The sequence below is a fragment of the Tauraco erythrolophus genome, chromosome 7 (assembly GCF_009769465.1).
Source record: "Tauraco erythrolophus isolate bTauEry1 chromosome 7, bTauEry1.pri, whole genome shotgun sequence".
NCBI lineage: Eukaryota > Metazoa > Chordata > Aves > Musophagiformes > Musophagidae > Tauraco > Tauraco erythrolophus.
In genome coordinates, this window is record NC_141471.1 from 23,117,827 (window position 1) to 23,124,510 (window position 6,684).

Sequence of the window (6,684 nt, forward strand, 5' to 3'; positions counted from 1 at the left end):
TCATGCTTTTTAAACACCTGCTCTCAATATCATGTGTGATTTTACGACAACTCATACCAGAATCTGTATTTATTGCAGCTTATAAAACTTCAGAAATAATAAGCTTGCAGCAGGGAGTAAAAAATTCTTCCAGTTCTCTTTTCACAACATAGATTAAGTTTACAATGCTTGACATCAAGTTAGAATAAAGTATGCACTACACTGAGTCCAGAGTTACAGATTTTATTCTTGAGATAACATCTAAATGACACTTCAGAACTGCTTCAGCAGTAAGTTCTCCATCAAACCTGGCCTAACCACCGCTACATTACTAATTAGCTTGTCATGACAGATTAGCAGACAGTCTTTTGGTTCCTGAAGCACGTATCATCATTATTTCACTTGCATCAAACTCACAGATAAACCTGCATTTCTCGGGAACAATTCTCTCGGAGTAATTTTATGATTAAGGTTGTGAAATACGGCAGAAATAGACTTTCCGTTAAACTAATAATACCACCATTAATTCTAACTCCTTAAATGGAGAATTAGAGTCTCTTAATTAAAACCTCAGCAGTCCAGTGTCTTGAAGGCTTTTTCTTTTGTTAAATTCCCATATTATGTTCCTTACTGGGATACATTGTCAAAGGTTCCCACACTTGATTGTGAAAATTCGCGCTGACTTGTGTCACCACTGATTAGCATCCCTTCCTGTTGAAATATTCCTAAATATGGTAAAAAGAGAGTTCAGAAAACAACAACTATTTGGGATTCATTCAGAGATTCAGAGTCTTTGAGGATGGCAATGGCTTACCTCCTCAAGTCTCTGGGCAGCTTAAAGCATTCTTCAGTATTATTAGTTTAACAGTAGTCTTAAACAACACTCTTTGCCAATTGCAACTGAAGAAGAGGTGCAACCCTCAAAAATCTCTGTACAAAGTGGACATTTATTATGGATGACCAAGTCCCACAGCAGGAGCATGCTAACAGGACTAGCCAAATGCTGATGACTGACCAAACAGAGAAATTTCTCCTTCTGAACTTAGAGATACTTATGCTCCTCAAAACAATGGAAAACAATATAGTTCCAAATGTGTCCTCTGCAATCCATCATCCTAAATAGTTCCAAAATCACTTCCAACTATTACACGGCATTCGTTAGCTGTCCAGCACACAAGGATACACAGCTATCACAGCAATACTATCAACTACACCAATATCCAAATTCATATGAAATTAAGCATAGCTTTTGACTGTGTTCCTGCTTCAGGAATCTGATTTTCAAAAGAAAACTTTCTTGCTGGGGAAGAACAAAAGCAGAGCACTCCACTTTCATTCTGAGAAAAGAATAGAAAAATAACACTACTGCTTGACAACTTTTGGAAGTTTCCCGAGAACATGAGAGCTTGCTTTACAGCTGACGTTATCTTACGAAGCCTGCCAAGAAGTTCATCCAGATAATAGCACATTCCCAAGGGGCCTCAGGGAAGAAGGGCCCAGGAACGCTTTCTGCGAGACTTCATCATTCCCGTCTACCTGGCATGAATCCAGTTTAGTGATGGATAAAGGCAGTAGGCTCCGGAAAGTAGGCTGCCACCAACCGAACAACATGTTGCTTCTTTGATCTCCCTCAGGACACCATGAAAGGGGCCAACAGAAAGAGGCTATGCTTTCTGGTGAAAATTAGCCCGTTGCCCACTATCTGCTTTTCCAAGAACAACTTGGGATTGAGTGATTATTTCCCTGTGCTCATACAGTATACGGAGCAATACTTTTGAAAAATATTTACTGGTGATCGTACTAGGCAAGCACAACAGGTAAGGTGTTGGCATCCCCTCCACCTGGAAAATAGCAATAAAAATCCACCAAAGTAACAGCTGGGTGCTCCCACCCTTCATTACGAAAGCATTACAGCGCTGACAGGCACATCTATCAGACTTAGCTCTGGAGAAACCCGCTCAAGCAGTCTGATCTTCACTGCCAGACAGTGGCCTTAGGAAGTAAAGAAGCAAACGTTGGCCAGAACCTCAGCTATCGCTTTTTAATCTTATTAGTTCAAATCATTCTCTCAGATAATATTACCAACTTTTCAATCCTCTAATGGTCCACCGAAAATTGGCAAGCAGTGCAATCTCTTTCTCATTTTCAACTGCCAAGTTACACTAGAAGACAGTGAAACAATCAGGAAAAATTATTTAATACTTTTCAAAATAAGTCACTGTCAACTTTGCCACCAAGAAAGTTATAAATTGAAGGGCTGTCTTCAGCAGAAAAGTGTTCTTGACTGTTCAAAATGGGAAGAAAAAACAAGCTATGCTTTATTAAGATGCAACAGACTAAGAATTCCTGATAACATACATACAGAATTTGTGCCATAGTCTTTCCTTTATGCACTAACCCTTCCCCCAGAAAAGATACATACTTTTCAAACAATTTTGAATTGTTTTTTTAAGAGTCGGAAGAATTAAACAGGAGCTCTGACTTGTGAAGTTGGACAAACATTAAGAAAGAAACAAGCATTTGCAGTTGAAAGCTACAGCTAGTATAAGGCTACTAAAGAAATTTGTTCCAAGAAACACAGTTTATATTGCTACAAGAAAATACTTGAGGGTGGTTGTGGGGAGTACTTATCCAAACATGAGAAAAAGTCTCTTTATGTCATGCTTTTCCCCAGACAAAGCTTTTATCACTCAAAGTACAACAGGTGTTAGCAGCAGGTAGGAGATAAACCATATTACACAATCACAAATCAGACGTGCAAAACGAATTTTTAACTGCCTGTATGTTATTTTTACCTTCAGTTTGGACACATCAGCATTAAGCGTATTTTTTGTCAAGTAAAAGCCAGACATTTCCACTCCATCTAGTTTGGCTTTGGAACAAGCCAGGTGCGGATGAAACCCGATCACGGCACGTCAATTTTCACTTGAAAGGGAAAAAAAAAGCTCCCACTGGAATTCACTTTTAGGCACCGAATACAAAACGCTTCGACGATTTTCTCATGCCCGTCTGTGAGGCAATTGTAGATGGCGCTTTTTACTCTCCATCCTTCCAGCAGCCCTCCAGCATAAGCATTTCTCACCACTTGTTTTGCTGCGCTCCAACGTTACTCCGGCTAAGCAGGCCGGCTTGTCTCGCAGGCATCCCCGCGCTGAAGCCAGGCAGGGCCCGCCGCAGCCCCCGCCGCCCCCGCGCTGTCACCGACCAGGCCGCAGCCCCCGCCGCCCGCTGCCAAGAAGCGCCCCCGGCCCGGCCGCTCCCCACCGCGCCGTGACCGCCGCTCCTGCCCCCGGCTCCCCGCCCCACGCCAGGCCAGGCAGGCGCCAGCGAGCTCAGCAGCAACGGGCTGGGGCGGGAGGCAGCGGGCCGACGGCCCGCGGTGAGGAGGAGGCGGCAGCGGCGGGCCGGGCCGGGGCACGGCGGACACCACTCACCCACATCCTGGTCGAAGGGGTTGGTGGCGAAGAGCGGCATCGCGGGGCGCGGGGGCGCGATGCGGCCACCCCTCCCCTCCCGGCAGCGCGGCGGCGGAGTGAGCAGCCCTCGGCGGCGCCGGCGGAGGCAGCAGCGGCTCCTCCCCCTCCCGCCCGGGGTACCTCCGCCACCACCTCCGCGCAGGGCCGGGGAGCCGGCCCCCCGCGCGCGGCATGCTGGGAAACGGGGGCGGCCCCGCCGCCGCCGGGCGGCCCCGGCACAGCGGCCCGGGAGGGCGCCTAGGCGGCGTGAGAGCACCCCGGGCCGCTTCCGCAGGCACCGCAGCCCGAGCAGTGCGTGGCCCTCGCCGGGCTCGGCAGGTGGGCGGGCGGGCGCCCCGCCTGGACCAGCCTCGCCTGTCGCCCGGCTCCCGGGAGGTACCGGCAGCGCCCCGGCTGCCCCCCGGTCCAGCCCCACCGCTCCAGGGCAGGCAGCTGACGACCGGCAGGGCGGCTCGAGGCGGGGGTGGCTTTTATTTAGTTCTGCCGCGCTCTTTCGTGCCTCCCTAGTTAGTAGGTGGGTCAGCTTTGTGCCCGGACACGTTCACTCCCTACAGGAAATTTTCAGAGCTTCCCTGTACATCGGGCTGAGCCTTTTCATTGCTAATGCCGTCATGCTGCTGAAGGGGCCGACAGCGAAGGCGCAGCGTGGTGGCTGTGACAGCGTCTTTCACAGCGTGGCACGGGAGCCTGGCCACATCTCCACGGTTAGGTCCTGTCGGGATCAGACCAGTTTCGGTTGTTCATGGGGCCTTGAATATCCCGCGGCCGTACCTTGGTGCTGCACTTTGTGCAAGTATCTTGTTGGGTTCGATGGGACGTATCCCACAATAACAATTTGACTCATAGGATATGACACATTCTGCCTGTTCCTCCTGTCATGGAGAACTCAAGTCATTATCCTTAAGGACTTTTAGTACTGTTCAATTGCTCTGAAGCAGCTGGATCGCAAATCAAGTAAAAAAGGGCACATGCACACGTGTGAGGGAAGAGTCATAGATGTCTAAAAGAGCAATATGGGCATGTCACGAGTGCAAACAATAAATGGAAAAGATACTACTACTCTTTGCAGTGCAGAAACACCAGGTGCAACCAATAGCACTAACCGTGCTCAATAATGAATGTGATTGCTTGCGTTAGGCAGACTTCTGACACATCAAATGAAAACTGCACGCCAAGCCTCTTCCCACAGGGATTTACAGTCATTAGACACTTCCTTATTTTACTGAATTTTTTTGCAGGATCTTGAGTTCTGCTTCTTTCCCTATCTGCCACAACTGTTTTCAGCAGCTGATGCAGGTCAACATTAATCTACTGTTTAGGACTGACTATTTTTAAGGAATTTTGTGTTTTCTTTGGGTTCCGCCTCAATTCAACAACATCTGCTAGATATTCTCAGAGGATGCTTTACGTCCTCACCATTCATCATCCCCCATTATGTTCACAAAAGACATATGGTAGATGTTCTCAAAGCCTGTTTTATCCCCTCCTTTCTCATCCCCTCCTGCTGATGGGCTTCAAAGCGAATTGTAAGAATCCTTTCAAAACAGGCAGAGCTTTCATGCAGTAGTCCTGCAGTAAGAGCAAACACAAGAGATGTGAGGAGCTATGGTTTTAGACTGTCTTCAGCCTGAAAGGATTCCAACCCAACTTTATTCCAAGGCAACACCCTACTCAACATTTTGAAAAAGGTAGTCTATGCTCAGGGAGAATCTTAAGACTCTGTAGTCATGGCTCATTTTGTTCCTGTAACAATTTTTTCTGTTGATCACAGTGTGAAGTTCAAGAGTCTTTTGAATACTCTGTATTATATTGTATCTCCCTCTTTTCCCTGTCTCACAGCTCTAGCCTTCTTCCATGGTGCAGCAAAGGGTGGTGGTCAGAGCACTCTTCCACGAAGTGTGGGGTTTGCCCTCTCAGGCACAGAAGGCTATGGAAACCAGCTTTTCCACCTTATGTGTGAGTAGTATAATGAGTATGCTATTAAAAAAAAGGTGTGTTAAGCTTCCTTTGTTGGATGTAGTTCAAAATGTTCATATTATTTGCTACTGCATTTGAAATGGGACTCGTGCTGCCCAAGTTAGCTAGCTAAAAGTAAGCAATCCAGTTCAAAGGTACAGTCTCAAATTGCATCTAATATCATGGTAACTACAGCTGATGGAGAATGTAGCAACACTGCACTCCCTGTGCCCACAACTATGTGCTGCCACCACATTTCTCGTATTAGATTTGGAATTCGATCCAATTCATGTGTGGCTCCACAGTCAGCTGATCCAGCCAAAAACTACCCCACTGCAGAAAGTTCCCTGTTGGATCATGTCACTCGTCTGACTCACCTTGCAATTACATCCCAAACAAGGGAAGAGGTGTGAAGGCATGGCTGGGGAGTCCACTTCACCAAACTGGATCAAGTAAAACAGGCATGTCCAGGGGATTATTCATCTGTCCTATTTCAGACCTCCTTTTGAAGATGGCCTCTGTAATAATCTGACTCTGACTGTATTGATTTCATAGAGGAGCTTATCTGCCCAACAGTTCCCTGACTTAGGACTCGCCTCCAGACAGCCTTATAGCAAGTTCTAGGTAGTGTTTTTTTAAAAAACTGTACTACTTTTGTCCAAAGTAAACAGTCTCAGATGATGATGATGATGAGAGGTGAGCCCAAGCGAACCTCATGAAGTTCAACAAGGCCAAGTGCAAGGTCCTGCACATGGGTCGGGGCAATCCCAATTACAAATACAGGCTGAGCAGAGAGTTGGATTGAGAGCAGCCTGGAGGAGAAGGACTTGGGGGTGCTGGTTGGTGAGAAGCTCTGCGTGAGCCAGGAATATGCACTTGCAGCCCAGAAAGCCAACCGTATCCTGGGCTGCATCCAAAGAAGTGTGACCAGTAGGTCGAGGGAGGTGATTCTGCCCCTCTACTCCGCTCTTGTGAGACCGCACCTGGAATACTGCATTCAGCTCTGGAGTCCTCTAAACAAGAAGGACATAGAACTGTTGGAGCGAGTCCAGAGGAGGGCCATGAAGATGATCCAAGGGCTGGAGCACCTCTCCTATGAAGACAGGCTGAGAGACTTGAGGCTGTTCAGCCTGGAGAAGAGAAGGCTCTGGAGTGATCTTATAGCAGCCTTCGAGTATCTGAAGGGGGCCTACAGGAAAGCTGGAGAGGGACTTTTTGCAAGGGCACGTAGTGGTAAGACAAGGGGCAATGGCTTTAAACTGAAAGAGGGTGG

The 6,684-nt window shown here is 47.4% G+C and overlaps 1 protein-coding gene across 2 annotated transcripts in view; it reads right to left on the reverse strand.

Annotated features, from left to right (window-relative positions):
- The window catches only part of STAM (signal transducing adaptor molecule), a 36,519-nt gene extending 33,078 nt beyond the window's left edge, over positions 1-3,441 (reverse strand). The window contains exon 1 of one of the 2 annotated variants that reach the window (XM_086614687.1): positions 3,414-3,441. The gene's annotated coding sequence lies outside the window, so the exon portion shown is untranslated. Of the gene's footprint in view, positions 1-2,774; positions 2,996-3,413 lie in introns of those variants that run through there. The other variant, XM_086614688.1, reaches the window with a different exon arrangement.
- Between the last annotated feature and the right edge of the window lie 3,243 nt (positions 3,442-6,684).